The following is a 15385-nucleotide window of genomic DNA, read 5'->3' on the forward strand; positions in this document are numbered from 1 at the left end:
CGTCAACCCATTACTCCCCTCTTTTCACATAAAACCTAAAAAAAAAAAAAAAAAAATAAATCAAAGCTCTAGTGTTTTGGCCAACCTTGTTTCCACTTGAAATAACTTCTTTTAGCACCACGAACAACATTTGGGGGATGGGTAGAAGAGGTAGAATTCTGTTTACTCCAGTATATGTTAAGGTAACATACCTAGAAAGAAGAGTTGAATATTTACAGAAAACTTCTTAACCTGACTGGTGTTCCACACAAATTTCCCAGAATTTCCAGTTTTCTCTAAAGCAGGTACTTCTAATTCTTCCATGACAGTCTCCTATTGCAATTTCAGTGTCATAGCAAAAGAGAAAAATCTCTGCACTGTTTTAATTTCTAACATTTTGCTAACTCATACTACACAAAATTTTAATTGTGCTAACTGATTTCACCACTGAAAGCAAAGAAATGCTAAAGCAAGGAACAATGTTAGCAATGAAGGCTCTTCCAGTTCTTAAAAAAAAAAAAAAAGCTTTTTTTTTAAATTAAGTACTTTCAGGGTTGGTTTTGGTTGGTTTGTTGTTGTTTTTTTTTAAAGAAACATGACAGTTAATCAGATAGTGCCACCTTAAGATCCTCCCAGAAAAGTTTGTTTTCTCCCTGGTTTCAACTATAGACTTTGCTTGCCCATGCCTTATCACTTGACTTTTGTTTACACAGAAATACAGAACTCTGTAATGAAATGAAGTGCAACTGCAATGCGGCCCTTATGTAAGCCTCATCACATGAATAATTAGTAGAGCCCATAGGAAACCACAAATAGCTTATTTCCCAACCAACTTACCAGAGTTAACCATTTCTAGACCACTGAATTAAGAACCTGTGGCTGAAGAATGGGAACAAGACAAATTCAAACTCTTAAGTAGCAACAGATTCAGGACAGGGAGCAGGATTACCTGGAACCAATGAAAGGAGAGGATTTCCCTGTCTCTTGTAGTTTGAGGTCAGGACTGGTTGCATTTCACATACAATCATGTTTTTAACTAAACACGTAATTGGATTCTCAATCAAATCCAGTGGAAGGGTGTTACACAATATGTCGGATAATCTTATCAGCAAAATGGATCAAAAAAATGTACACAATTGCTTGTGTCTTTTCTATATTACCCATCATCATCCTAACCCAGAGGTATCACAGTTTTCAGTTCAGAGTAACAAGACTTCAGCCCTGCAATCCCAGGCAGCCATGGCAAAGCAGCACATTTAGGAGCGTTGACCTCTAATCTACAGCAGCAGCGTTGGCAGCGGGGTCTCGCAAAGGCAGCAAAAATGGAGCAACACAAAGACTCAGCAGCCAGAAAACAGTACAACGGTGACAGTCCACCTAAAAATCTGCTGTCACAGCAGGAACTGCCAGCTTCAGTACCCCTAGCAATTCTAGCATTAAAAAAATTAAAAAATAAAATCTGGTATTTGATGTCCTTTGTCACCTACCTTAACAGTTTCAAGTAAACAAACTAGATGAGGACTCAGACAAACCTGATCAAAAAAAAAAAAAAAATACCTTTTTTAAGAAAACAAAAGCTCACACTCCACATGAGATGTCCTTGTGCAATACATAGCTCTACTGTGATTTTTCCATTAGTCATAAGCACACTGAACAACTCCAGTATGTAATAGCTGGATAGTAAGGATATCCAGATAGATTCGTGGATTAGAAGTATGAAAGCTCTGTCTGTCCTTGAATCTTTGAGAATTCACAATAAAATTGGAAAGTCCCTTGCTCTATAATCTCTTGCCATTCCTACCTGGTGGTGGGGAAGAACCTCGGATCTTTGAAAGTTTATTTCCTTTGGGAACAAAACTTTTCAGCTATTTCCAAAGTAATTGAAGATATCATGTACCTTTGTGCTCCAGAAGTACCATTGTACCTAGATCAATAAGCAATAAGTCTCCCCAGCATGTTAAATACTGAACAAATACACAGAAAACAGGATCATTGACATTCAAACACTAGAGTTGACACTATTAAGCGGCAGCAGACACCCAAGACTTCGTAGCTTGGCCTTATACTGAAGAATAAAACCTCAAACAAGTCACACAGATTATTTAGGTACTTCCATCTTTGGAAGCAAGATGGCCAGTGTCTCCTAGCCAGAGATTTGCTCATGCTGGCACACAGAACTGGGGACACTGGTATGTATAGGGCACACAGTATCACCCATCCTGACAGGTAGTAGTATATCCAGAGAACTCCCAGTACTGGTAACAGCTGCAGCAGAGAGACAGACCCCTTAAGTACAAAAATCTCTTTCAGCTATTTCTCCCAGCAGTACCTTAAAAGTTATCCATCCAGCATCACTTTACATCAACCAACACTTGTGCTCACATATTAATATATCCACATCTTTGTTTTAGCCTGGCAGTTTTCCTTCTGGTGTTTCCCTCCTCTACATTAGAGATCTCCAGAACCTTCCACTTCAAACGACAAACAGATAAAAAATATATTATTTTCCTTATATTACACTTTAAAATGACTCAGAGGGAAAAGGTCTTACAACGTATTGGATGTATTGATACCTGAAATCCTGGGTTACAACATAACCATTAAATCATGGTTATGATTTAATGGTTAAAATCATGCATTAAGCTGATTGGGTTTGAGCATTTGAACACCACCCCTAGAGCCTTTCTGAAGAATCTGACATTCAGAAGCTGGAGGCAGAAATACAAGACAACTAAATCACCAAAGCATTATTAGCAGACAAGGAAGAACCAAACCAAAAACACTACACCCTACAGAAAACAGCAAGTGACTCAGGAAAAAAATCATTTTAAAAGTTTAAGTATTTGAAATACAGTTACTATCACTAAAACATTTAACACATTAATATACTAAATGAAAATTGTAGCACTGTTGCTATTTTGAACAGAAAGTGGGTTAACAGTCAGGATCCTACAGTTCATTTTTTATTTTCAGAATGGAAAAACAACACAATGCCAATTCATGTAACTTCTGAGCAAAGGAGAGGACCTCTCACACACATTGCTGAGCTGGAGTGACCATCCCCCTCTATACCAAGGAGACAACAAAACAGAAGAGCAATTTTCACTAAAAGAGTGCAGTACATTACAAGCGTTCCGCCCCACTGGATATTCCTTGATTAGACATATAGCCTTGCCCAGAAGAAGTTTAATCTTAAGACAAAAAATGCATTCATAAATGACAGAACACACATCTAAAACAAAGCAGTTAGTTGTTCAGCTGGACTACAATTAGTCAAATTTCCTCAACACATCTAATAAAACTTGGAAGCCAGTAGCATTTCCTAGCTGCAATCTGAGAAATCAAAAGCACTTTCCTCAGTCTACTAAAAAATTCCTCTGCTTTAAACAGATTGAACTTCAACCAGACAACACTTACATGGATACCAGGCAGACATCCAACAATACAAACCAAGCTGAATGTTAACTTTGCCCAGTGCTCCACACACATTATATGTACACACAAACTCACAAGAAAGAAATACAACTTTCAAATCCATTTTTCAGTAGACAAAACAAAAATTGATAATGGAAGTTAAAATTCATTTCTAAGAAGTCATCAGAAACTGTTTCAAGACAAGTAACCGATGCTTTGAGTTGTATTCACAAGATTATCATGTGCTTCATGTGATAAACCAGTGACACTTGTCTGCATTTCTTTCTGACTTACAAAAGACATTGTTTGAACAAGCCAGAAGAACTGAAAAACTGAAACATGAACTATCCAGGGGAACAGGCAAACAGACACGATTATCCTACGAGATGGCTGAGGAGAGCATGAACATCTGAAAAGCATAGAAACATTAAACAGGGCTGGAAGTTAATTATTCTCACTAGTCAGCTTGGTCAAAAGGGTGAGTGAGCTTAAACTGCAGCAGAGAAAATGCAGGCAGAAGGTGACCGTCACACATTCCTGCCAGGAGAAGAGGAAAGTAGATTGTTACCCATAACTGAATTGCACTCCAAATGCCTTCACAGCAGCAACATCGCAGGTACCATGAAATAGTCTGGAAGACAGGTAGGGAAGGGCTGAATGATGGGGAGGAACAGTCTCGAGAAAAGAAAGAATATAGAAGCCATGCAAACAAACAAAAGCTTCCAGTACTGGGTTCTGTGTGTGCTTACAACACATTACTGCCTAACAGCAGCCGTATCACCAGCACCACTGGATGACTGTCAGTCCCCCAAGAACCTGCTCTACCAGATTCAGAACTCACTGGGAGACAAGGCTACGCCCCCCTTGCTGAAGCTGTCCCACATATCTCACCCTTTCCAACAGACCATAGGCACAGAGCTCTTCAACATCTTCCTGGCTTTTAGGCCCTGCCTGCTCTCTTCCAATACAGAGGATTACCAAGACAACAGACCCAAGCTCCTTACTGAGCTTTACAACAGGAGGACAAGAGGCAGCGGTCATAAACCAAAGCAAGAGACTTACCATCTTGGCATAAGAAAAAAATTTCGTCCATTAGGACAGTCCAGTATTGGTTGCCCAGAGACTGAGGACTCTTCATCCTCAGACGTTTGTTTGGTTTTTTTCCCCAAGATCTAACTTGCTAGAGCCTTGAGCAATCTTGTCTGAATTTAGGTTTGACCCTGCTTTGAGTGGGAGCTTGGATCAGATGACCTCCTGAAGTCCCTTCAAACTTGAATTAGTCTAAGCTTACCCTTCCAAACCTGTAGGGCTTTGCTGTCCATGTGGGCATTTTTACACTTCTGTATACCTATTCCAACATCTGAATGGGATCATTCAACTGTGCTGAATTCGGGTCCTGACACTCAACATGCAGCTTCACAGAATTACAGACAAGTGGGATAGAAGAGAGCTGGAAAAAACCATAGAGTTTATTCATCCATTCTACCTTTTTGGACCAAGGTAATATCAACTATGTCCAAAATGTACCTGGCAGTTAGTTATCAGCTTGAATTGTTTATATGGGCGATTCCACATGTCCACAGAAAAATTGTTCCAGGCCATCCATTCTTACAACAGAAAAATATTTTCTTCCTATCTTTTACTTTTCTTACTGTAAGTTAAGCCACTAATTACACTAAAGTGTAATTTATCCACTTCACTTTGAACGTGAAGAACAATTTATTCCCTTCTACTTTGTATTTGATTCTAGGCATTTCAAGTTAGATCTCTTGGCAGTCTTCAGTCCTCATACCTCACATTATGGTACTGGTCACGCTTTCCAGACAGTCATTTCCCTTCTCTTTTCAATTGCTCCCAGATAGTCCACATTTTTCTTCAAATGCAGCATCCAAAACCTAGCACTAGACATCAGCTAAGTCATTAGCAGTACTGAACAAAAGATAGGGATTACTTTGCAGCTCACATAAAATGTCCAACTTCTATACACTCTAATTTTCTTCTTTGGCCACAACACTGCTGTTTCATGCTTAATTTTTGTGCACTATTCATAATCACTTGAATTCTTCCCTAGAGTAGCAGCAAAAAAGCGCACTGGCCCTTCATGTTCAGTCAAGTATCATCCAAGATGTAGGCCAACACCATTTTATGCAAGTCTTCACTTCCCAAAGAAACATCTCAGCATTCAGGAGTCTTGAGAGTTAAAAATCCACAGAAGCGTTGGCCTGGCATGGGCCAGCCCTGCAAGCACAGAACAAAGCACTTTCATCTGAAGCTCTCAACTGTGCAATGTTTCTTCCTCTTTGGGGCCTACCAAGGCTTTACTTGTTGACATCTAGAGAACAATTAAAAGTCCATCTGTTCCTCAAAAGCTTTGTTAACAATGATAACAAAATATATCTACAGCTACACTTTAAAATGCAGAGCCAAGGCAGCAGGTTAACTAGATGACCAGCCAACATATATCACTTTGGGGACTGTGTGGGAAGAAAAACAAACAAAAAAAAAAACAATAAAAAAAAGACAGCCACAAAACAACCACCACCACCCATACAAACAAAAGTCTGAAGCTTTTGGGAGTATAAAAGAAATAAAGAAGTGACATTTAATTATACTAATGTTTAATTGTCAAATAGTTTGCCTGTCAATACCAGTTCAGCCCTGTCTCAGGTCTCCTTTTTAGAGCTCACTGAGCACCAATCCACTTTTGCTGAACTCAAAGTTCTGCTAGTGAACTTATTGTTTCTGAGTGATGGGCTGACTGAGTAGATTAGACAGAAGCGTAAACTGTGCTCTAAGTGACACAGATTGAACAGGTGGCCTTCTCTCTGACCTACTACCTCTTCAAACACGGTTAAAAGCAGAATCCTTCTCTTTTCTATCATGTCTAGAAAATATACATTCAGCTATTTACACATCCTTAATCCAACATAAAAATATTTTTCTGGTCTTTAGTGTGTTTCAAACAGTTTGCTCATAAAACAAATGAACCTTTCTCTAATATACCAGTTACTCACACACATGATATAATTGTAACTAGAAAAATAAAACACAGGAAATGTTTATATTTATCTATACACATTAGTTCCCAGACCAGGGATATTGATATAGAGATCTTAAAAAAATATATTTAAAAAAATAATAAAAATTCTAAGGCATCAGATTACAGAGCCAGGGCCTAAAAATAATGGTTCCATAAAATTAAAGACCAGACTTCAAAAGGAATGCATTCGAGAACAGGGAGCAAAACAAACTTTAGCTGGACAACTTCTGTAGAGTAAAAACTGAAGCAATATATAGTTTGCTTAGCAGGTTAAAAAAAAAATAGTCAACTATATCCTACAGATCAAAGAGTCTGGTATGGGCATAATTATTTTTCTCCTCACACAGAAACAAATGGGGGGAGGGAGAAACAAAGCCATATACATGCATTAGCAAAACAGAATTTTTAATTAGAATACTTTTCATAGAAGGTAAACTACAAAAACTCAGGTGTTTTAGTAGCAGTTGCTTTTCCCAAGATACTACGTCATGTATTATTTATATCACATCATATGCATTTACTATACTTTAAAGCTACATCTTTGGCCTGAGGAGCTTATGACATAATTCTGAGATGGTGATACACAAAGCACCAGTGGGTCATGGGGAGGGAAGAGCAGGAAAATAATATTAAAGAAAGCAAGGGATTCACTACCTACACTCATATCCCTCTCATATCCTGATAAGGGTGGAGATGGGGACACAGATTCTTTCCTAGGACAGAATCAAGCACAAAGACAGAGGCACTGCTGCCGTTGGCAAATATATTTAATCAATAGTATCGAGTGAGAGATTAGCAATTCCAGGTTTTTGGGATAACGAGCTACTCAGTCACACAAAATGTCTCAGGACTCATCTCCCAATTAGTCCCATGCTAAAGGGAAGAAATGCCCAACAACATGTATGCTAAGAATTACTACTGGCTTTGAAAACAAAGTTAATTAGGTAACATCTTCATTTTCAATATTTTGAATAAGTCATATAAACAGGCATCTTATTTGATTCAGTCTACCTTCCTATCACTTTATTCCAAGAAGATGCAATCTCACAGGCAATGTGGTACCAAATACTTCAAAGAAGTGGCTTACCTGGATTCCTACATTCAATACAATACTACGGGTTATACTGTACATGGGACATTTCTTAGCAGGTTTGCTAGTGATCCCAGAATTATGCAAGACTATATTTCATTATTTGCAATATCGAGAGTGTCCACTAGAAATACATTTTAAACTATTGATGATGACTTGCATAACCTTTTGATCAACATTGCTAAAAAGTCACATACTTCAATGTAGTCTCTTGACCAACATTAATGTTCCACAGATATATAGATTATCAGCTTAAGATGCCCTCTTGACTCTGTTATAGTATTATTAAGCAAAAGACAACTACCATGGTTAGAAATGGGAGGAAAAGAAAAAAGTTAATGAAAATAATGAAAAAATGCACAGACTTAAACCAAGATAATAAACAAGTTGCTGGAGCATTGACCCAAGATGTGGAAAGACCTTTGTTCAAGATCCCCGAATGAGATTAGACCAGGTAAACAAAGAAGACACTTTGATCAAAGTCTTCCAGTTGAGATGTCTCACAGGAAAAAAACATTTTCTGTCCAGTCCTATCAGCCTCAGCTTCCCTGTGTTCAGCCGTGGTAGTTGAACTGTCATACTATAGCGTGCTATAGTCCTCTAACTTTTAACCACTTTGAGAATCATGTTTTATTTATGTTTTAACAGATCAATTATGTTGAACATAAATGAAAGGGAAAATAAGTGTCCTTCAAATCTACAGTGTACAAGAAAAAGCATTTCAAGGAACCTTAAGTGTTTAAGACCAAGTATGGAAAGACTACATTTAAATTTAAAGTTAAACTTGCAAAGAGTTAGGTACTTGCTAACCAACTGAAGTACGTAGGGTTCCTGTAACAGCGTGAACACAACAACCATCAGCGAGACACCAAAAACAAATCCTTTAATCCATTTTAAAATTCAACAATGGAAATGCACTATTCAACTTGAATGCATGCGAATTGCTGTGTATAGTAAAACAATAATATCGTAAGCCTTTACTAAGGTTTTGTTGCTCTCAGCTTTCTGGCTCAAGGGATACGTCACTCATTTTTGTTAAGCAGACTTAAAGACCTAAAGACATTTAAAGGGCCTATTGTCCCAAACAGCAAGCCTAGCCCTTATCAGCTGATTTAAAAAAAAAAAAAAAAAAAAAGCATTCTTCAAACAAAAATGAATTATTCCAGCAGTGGCAGACTTCACCAAATCTGTTGAGGATGCTAACAAAATAAAGAACCAGATGGTACCCGCTCCTCACTCCTTATTTCCATGCAGAGTCTATCCAGGAAATATTTAATGCTAATCAGTTGTTAGCTCTGAATCAGCAGTTTTTCATATTTTAAAATACATACTGAATAGACTTTCTCTATGCATCAAACTCACTGTGACACTGACCTTAAAATCTTTTCACCATTTTCCATTTGCATCTTGTTGCTATGGTAAACACATCAAACAAGAAAACATGTTTGAAAAAAAAAAAAAAGATCAGGCTGCAATTCTCCCTTTAGTTACCCTGGAGCAGACACATTTATTCCAGAAAAGTTTCACCAGGGAAAAGTGGAAATAAACATGGAGACTTACAAAAAAGGAGGAAGGATGGAAAGAAAATGAACAAAGATTTAAAACAATTATAGAGGAGAAGAGAAAGAGAGCACAAGAAAAAGGCACAGCTCATGTAGTTACTCTTGCTGAACTTGTTCAGATCTAGTTTGATTTCTAATTAAACTTTCTTGTTCACCAGTTCAAATGATACTTTTAACTTCTTGCAAGTATTTTACATAGGAATAATATTAGCACAACAAAAAATTCTCTGTTCCAGCAGCTACAGATACAGCAGGATACTGAATCTTTTCCTTTGACAGAAAAAGAAAAAAAAAAAGCACTTAAAATTACTATTTCCCCAGCAGCAATAAGGCAACAGAACATGAAAGTAAGAATTCCAGCAGCCATCTCTGAGTGGGCAGCAAGGGCAATCTATAAAATGCTTAAAGCAAATAAAGGGAAAGCAGAGGGAGGGAGCAAGGTTCCCTTGATTTTAAGTGCGAGGGCCATTCAACTACTATAAAAGAACTTACAGAAATCACACAGAGAAACTGAAAATGTGAAGCCTTGTTTCAGTAATAAAAGAATGTCTAGGCCAACAATATAAAATCTAGCTCTCCACAAAGCATAAGTGGTAAAGAAAACATTATTAAATAGAAATTGATGGCTAACTCAATGGATTTTCAAAGCGAAGTAAACTCCCAAATCCTCCACAAACTTTGGGAAAAGCCAAGTTACAAATAGAATTCATCCACAAGCATGAACAGACCACTCATGCACACCACTCATTGCTTTTTCTTCTTCTAAAATTCAAGACACATCCATCTTTTGGCCAGGAATACATGACATCAAGGGCAATGTCCAACAAGGATTTCTTTGCCCTCCCTCAAAGAGCTGAGTTTGTGTTTACATCACATGAGTTGTGAAAAGGGAAATTTATTTCCTAGAAAGCAAGATCACAGATTTCAATCTGCCCCAAGTAATATCAGTTACGGATGATCAAGTCAGATATGATGAAACCTGAATTAATTCAGCAGCAGATGGTGTCGTGTCTTTTTTTTTTTTCCCCAGCTAAAATGCAAAACATGTGGATAGGGTAAAGTTTCAGGGAAGGACAAGGGAATGTTTGTTTAAGTCAGGGAGCAAAGAGAAACATCAAACTAACAAAAGAGATGCAACATGAGCTTTCCAAAAATAAGATCTCTTTTGTAGCTTTCCACTAACAGGCTCTCTCTCCAAAAGAGTTATTTCCCAACACCTAACATGTCCCCAGAAAATTACTATTTAATACTGTTGAACTATTTTCTTCATCTTTGCTGAAGCACACTTGCTACCGATAGACTGCTGAATGTCATCAATACAGTTATTTTGAGACACTTTCCCCAAAAGACAGCTCCACAAGATTACAGGTGAGTAATAACTATTGCCCAGTAAAAGGAAAACTTTGGTTCATTTTAAGGAGCCAATAAATAGTACTGTAATCTGTTGCTTATCTAGTTACAGAATGAGAGTGAAATTAGTACCTCGGCCCTCCAGAGCTTATGATATATACCACAGCATACATGGCCATTCAGCTGACATTTGAGGATCTATTCATGGTAGGAAGCTTAAACACAGCTCTAAGTGTTTGCAGAACAGCAGCCCAAGAAAGAAAATCAATTTCAACAGCCATCAAAATGCTTCAAAACACACCTATCTAAAAGACAGGTTCCTTCCACTCAGCTGCTTCTTTCCTAATGTATTTAGCAGTAGCTGGATTTCGCACTGAGAAAAACAACTTCAGTATAAAAGCTATTATTAAAAAGAGACTGAAAAAGAGGAATACAAAAAGATTAAAAGGTAGACAGAGACAACGTAACAACAAACAACCGATTCTGTATGGGGAGAAAAAAAAAAAAAAAAAAAAAACAGAAGCTACCAAAGGGGAAAAAAATGCAGAAATAGTCCAACTGGTCACATAGTTCAAGAACTGGCAGTATGAAAAGAAGAAACCCAGTGTTCCCTCAACAAACCTTTGCAGTGGAAGGCTAAGGTTACAAGGGATGAACATGCCCCATTTGCCTTATCAAAAGTTAACAATGTATCCTGATTTCATGCCACAAGCAGCTTGACTAGTTGAAAAAAAAAAAAATCTCTGTTCCTAAATTGAATTAGTAACCAATACATTTTTCTAGAGTACTTCCTTTCCCTTTAGAAATACCAGAAACAGAAGCTAGATGGTTTTAATTCATCAGCTGCAGTTACTACTCCCACTGTTATTAGAAATGGAGCCTGGTAGATCCATTACATTTTGTACACATAATTTCCATTCCTGGCAAACATCAACGCTTCACCTTTGGCAGAGCAGTGTCACAACACACTGCAGGCACCCAGGGTGCGTACGAGGAGGAAACTTTTTAGATGATTCAGGGAAGAGCTGGGTGGCTGGATCCCACAGCCTCCCTACACAGGTGAGGAGGAAGGTAGCAATGGTCCCTTCTTGAGGGGTGAAACACTGAGCAGGTGCCAATCACAGCAGCTGAAGTGGTGTCACTGAGGTGCTCTTGCCAAAGTAGGGAAGTCAGCACATATACACAAACACTGAGGATGATGAAAAGTAGAAACTTTCACTGCTATGCTCTTTACTGCTCAATGACACTAAATGGATCTATTTACAAAACATCATCCCCTACCTGCTCTCCCCACTGCTTCTTAGCATTCTGCCCACTAATACAGTTTTAACTGGGCTCCATCTTTCACAATGGCAACAACCCCAATGCCAAAGCCCTACTTCCTTTAGTTTCACCAACGGTGAACTAATGGACTTCATGTCCTGGTATTGTCCACTCCATTCAAGCATGTCTGAGTAACCACCTTACTTTTCCAGACTACTGGTCAGCTTCCACAGCTATTAATTAAATTTCACATTGTTCTTAATTATTTATTCTTCTGTTTTCATACAGCATCTTAAGCAGCAGTATTTCTGAGGCCTCCACTGACCCCGAGTGAATCAAGGCCACCTTCCTCTTTTGGAGGACTAGAAGATGGATGTTTACTTCAACATTCTACATTGTTATGTCTCCTCCACACCAGGATCCAAATAACAGACATCCTTCTGTGCTTTATCAGGTAGCAGTCCTCCATGCAAAGCCTTCTGGTGAGCTCCATCCAAATGCTATCGGTCTCCAAGAGCTCCCTTGTTTAACACGTGTCCAAAAAATGCAAAGGATGTAAGCCAAACTGCTTTGTCTTCTTAGATCATCACTCCTAGGATGTTCTAACCCTACAGCTCCAAGCCATACAGAGCAAGGACAGGCACTAACCGTTACCTCTCCAGTTGGTTACCTCTCCTATTTCAATTCCTATGGCAGAGCTCAGGTCTGGTTGGTAAAAGCAGGCATAACTCTGACTGAACGGGTATGGGCATTGAGCACAGTGACCCCAACCAGGCCCCGGACAGCTCATACAGCAACTCTCCAAAACACAACACTCAATAGCCAGTGGTCTGTGTCAGTATCTCAGTCTTAGGCAAAAGCTTCATCTACCCAGCATGCAGGAAGCCTACACGCTGGATTTTGGCTGTGGACACCACTAAAGTGGCAAGAAACAAGAATTAGGAACTATAACCTATATCCTTTTTGTGGTCTTGCTTCCAGAAAGATGAACTCTGAACTTTATACCATTTCATAGCCTCCTCAGGAAAAGCTTGTTTTCATATGCTGAAAAGATACTTACAAAAGCAAGATGGCAATTGCAGATTTACAAAAAAACGGTAGTTTTTCCACGGTTAAAAGATAAACTATCCACCTGATTAGATAACTATCACAGAGGCCCTCTGAATTCATCTGAAAACAGATACTATACACAGTCCCACACAGAGCAAGCCTCTTTGTTGAAGTTGCACACCATCATCAAAACCGCAAGTCCAGAAATCTTTCAGTGGTGGCTGACAATAGAGAGAGAATTTTTTTTTCTTAATTGGGGTATTTAACATTAGCAACTGGATTATCTGCCAAACTATTTTCAGCTTTCATGCTTCACTAAACCGGAGTATTCAGCTCATCGTTTGCAAACCCATTATTACACTAAAGAAAATGGGGAGCAATTAGCATACAAGATGATAGCTTAAAGGTGATGTTAATTGGAAAGAATGAAGTATTTTTGAATCCTGTTGTATACCATTAAGTGAGATAACCAGGTTCTGAAAAAACCAATTTGCTAAACAATTTCAGTGATGTCTATCCTGTAGCCTATGTTTAAATTTTAAGCAAATTCAGTTTGGCAGTAAGTTCGGTGCAATGTCTTTGCAGTACCTTACCTCGGTTACTGCCACAGGGGCTGCAGACTAAAAGCTGGTCCTGCTGTAGGGCAAGCCTTATTCAGTAAGCACACATACAAAAACAGCGACTAATTCATCACAACAGTGGAGATTGTCACTGAACTAAGCTCTAGTTACTCAAAAGAACTGAAAAGCAAAACCAACAAGGAAACAGAATGTAATTCATAATGCACAGTACAGCACAGTGCTGATACACAGCGAGTTGCAAGACCAGTTGAATTATAGGACTGTGCAAAATACACAACCAGAAATTAAAAAATAATAATGATTGTGCATGCTTTTGTTCCCAAGTGCTAAGCAGAGAGGGAGAAATCTTGTGCATGAATAGTTAATCCGCCAAAAGGAAAAAAGCAGAACAGGAGAGAAGATGCAATTCTTCATTACTAGTGAACTGCACTCAGACAGAAGATGTTAGTTAGATGATTGTATTACAGAAATAAGCCTCCCAACATTAGGGATTTGTTTTCAAGAGCTTCAGCTGGGTGAATTTGATTCACTTTTACAAACTCTTTGCCATATATTATTTCTAATCTATTTATCACACACCTACAACTATTAATATGTTTGTACCAGCAGGTTTTATTTAATTCCTAGCTGCAGCAAACCTCTGTATTTGTAAATGAGCTTCTACATCACTATTTTTTTTGGCTCAGAACATATTTAATATTTTCTTCAAATGACAGAGCAATCTGTAAACCTGTAACACACCCTATTTTTAGGCTCACACCTATCTCATATTTTCCTTTTGAAAAATACAGCCTAATTATGCTTTGGAATAATACATCCCTGTACTTTATGTGAGAAACGCTTCAACAGATAAGGCTCACAAAAGCATCTCTCCACATAGAGAATGGTACAGACTTTGATGAACAACTGCAGCGTACACCCCATGTCATGATGCAGGGGCGGTGTTTCTCTGTTTACTGAAAATGTTATTGAACCGTTCCCCCCACACACACATACCAGCAAGAGCACCCAGTAACAAAGCTTATTCCTACACCCTTCAGAGAAAAAACGATTTGCCCTCTTTGTCTTCCCGCACAACCTTTGAATTATACACCGAGGTGAGATGTATGTAGTGCTTCCAAGGGATCCATTGGTAGATACACACCTTACCCTGAAGTCTGATTCCTTGTGGCATAACACTCTTAAGTGCATCACAATATAATATAAAGAAACTTCTTTAAAGGGAAGATATAAATCGTCACTCATTATCACAATCATAACTCAAATATTGACGTGCATGCACATATACACACATATATACATGCATAGGTATATATTTTTCTTTTTTTCCTCCTCATGTTTGAATCACATAAAGACATCTTGAAAATTAAGGCATCCGTGGGCTAATCTGGAAGTTCTTCAAACAATAAAATAATTTCTTCACATAGAAAACCAAGAAGAGCCAAGAGTTCACTGACGAACAACAGATTGTTATCTCTGATAAAAAGAGCAATTTGAATGAGCTGATGCTTTAAGATGAGCCGGGCTCCGCTCCCATTACGACTTCTGCATCTACGTAGCCTAATTTACCGGGTGCCGCCTCATGGAAGTCCATCCCCGCCGGTGTGTAAGGTCAGAGAGGCAGCCTCCGTGGGCTAAAAGCCCCTTTTACCCTCCTGGAAACATCAGACCCGCTCCCGCAAACCTGCGTGATGCAGGAGGCACCGCCACAGCCGCGGCGCCGCTCGCCTCCCATGAGTAAGCACTTGCAGCACCCGGCTATAATTAGTTGGGAGTATTTTTAGGGTCGTTGCTGAAAATCAGAGCGAAATGACTGAGAAAGCCCTCAGAAAGGGTTGGGTTGTTGGGGTTTGTTCCCCCCTCACCCCACCCCACCTCCCCCCCTTTGGCTATTTCCAAGGAAAAAGAGGCTCAGCAGGAGCCGAGGCAACGCGCTCGTCCTGCGGGGAAGATGTCCCTCGCTGCTGCCGCGTCCCCGCGGGTGGGAGCTCGCACCCCTGCGGTCACCCGTGGGGTGAGAGCCCGAGGGGAGCGCTACCCCCCCACCGTCCGTCCC

At 39.1% G+C, this 15385-nt stretch overlaps 1 protein-coding gene across 1 annotated transcript in view; it reads right to left on the reverse strand.

Annotated features, from left to right (window-relative positions):
• Positions 1–15385, reverse strand: part of KIF21A (kinesin family member 21A) — a 90993-nt gene that overhangs the window by 74206 nt on the left and 1402 nt on the right. The window lies entirely within an intron of this gene.

Source organism: Calidris pugnax, unplaced genomic scaffold, assembly GCF_001431845.1.
Source record: "Calidris pugnax isolate Ruff unplaced genomic scaffold, ASM143184v1 scaffold44, whole genome shotgun sequence".
Classification (NCBI taxonomy): Eukaryota; Metazoa; Chordata; class Aves; order Charadriiformes; family Scolopacidae; genus Calidris; species Calidris pugnax.